At 39.9% G+C, this 1,631-nt stretch overlaps 1 protein-coding gene across 1 annotated transcript in view; it reads right to left on the bottom strand.

Annotated features, from left to right (window-relative positions):
- Positions 1-1,631, bottom strand: part of EGR_10643 (hypothetical protein) — a gene marked incomplete at both ends in the record, with an annotated part of 14,807 nt that overhangs the window by 12,466 nt on the left and 710 nt on the right. The window lies entirely within an intron of this gene.

Raw genomic sequence — 1,631 nt, 5'->3', positions numbered from 1 at the left:
TGAATGAAGTCTACTTAAACAGCAATGCCATCAGACGCGAGAAGTATCATTCTGCAATTGAAATTATAGAAAAGATCCGATCATATATGTCTAAAAGGGCTAAAGGTGGACGAAGACTTCAAATCACATCTCAGAAATCTAAACCGCCTAGATAGTAGAAGTTAAAAAAAGACAAATATAACAAGAACACGGTATATACACGTTGACTCAAAATAACAATATGCTATTTACAGGAAAGATCACAATTTAGGACGGGAAGGACGAAATGCAAATAAACGCCAAAAAATACCAGGAATTCCACCTAGAGTTAAAACGAAATCAGTAGCGTAACTAGAGGTCGACAATCATTCGGAGAGAAGCCTACGAGATTCGCGCAGTCAAGCCAGCACTGACCAAGAACAGGCTGCAATACAATCATTCAAATCTCCAATTCAAGTGCAATTTGGAAACATGGAAATGAATTTGATTGTATCTGCCCAAAGGTGAATAGGACATTTGTAATATATTTACTAGTGTAACTTAAGGTCGACAGTAATTCGAAGAGAAGCCGATACGATTCGCGCATTCAGGCCAACACCAACCAAGAACAGACCACAATGCAATCATTTAAATGTCACTTTCATGCGCGATTTGGAAAATAGAAACGAGTTTGATTAAATATACTTAACAGTGAACAGGATGGCCTGAGTGTATTCACTAGCGTAAAACAAGGTCAACAGATATTGGGAAAGAAGTATATGGGATTCGCGAAGTCAAACCAAAACTGACCAATACTAGGCTACAATACGACACTTCGAATCTCCTATTCAAGTGCAATTTTGCAGCATGCAAACGAGTTCCGTTAAATCTACTCAACTGTGCCCATGGTCGTCAGGACAATACTCGCTAGCCTTACTCAAGGTCAACGTTCATTCGCAAGGACGTCAATCCGATTTGCTCAGTCAAGCCAAAAGTGATCAGAATACGGCCGCAAAACAATACTTCAAACCTCAAATGCAAGTGCAATTTACCGGCATGAAAAAGTTTGGTTAAATCTACTCAATTGTGTCAACGGAGGTCGGCAATGACTCACAAGCCTAATCCAAGGTCAACAGACATTCGGAGCGACGTCAATGAGACCTGCTCAATCAAACCAATATCAAACAGGAAAAGGCCCCATTGCGGTCCTTTAAAACTCACATTCATGTGCGATTTGCAAGCCTGCAAACGAATTTTGTTATATCTACTCAACTGTGCCCATGGTAGTCAAAAAACTAGTCACTAGCCTAACTAAAGGTCAACTGCCTACCTTTATTCTTTCGTCACTAACACTCCTCCCCTTCCAATATTCATTGCATCGCATTAAATTAAAACTATCAATTTTTGTTTACCAAGTCAATTAGTTTGAATGGATGTGCTAAAGGGGACCGCAAAAGGTACTGGAGGAAATTTCGTGGGAAGAATGTGTGTCACATATACGTGACGCCAGAATAACACGCCTCAAACTGCTGCAATGGTAGGTCAGCCAAAAGAGATGCACATTTTGAGACTTCTAGAATAAATGCTTTAGAACTTGAGGAGGTCAAGTGGCTATTTTTTGGCATAAAATATGTGCACTCTTTTAGCAAATCGAATGAAATTTGGGGGACTGT

This window comes from Echinococcus granulosus (genome assembly GCF_000524195.1).
Source record: "Echinococcus granulosus chromosome Unknown EG_S00246, whole genome shotgun sequence".
Classification (NCBI taxonomy): Eukaryota; Metazoa; Platyhelminthes; class Cestoda; order Cyclophyllidea; family Taeniidae; genus Echinococcus; species Echinococcus granulosus.
This window is presented reverse-complemented; position numbering and strand designations above follow the sequence as displayed.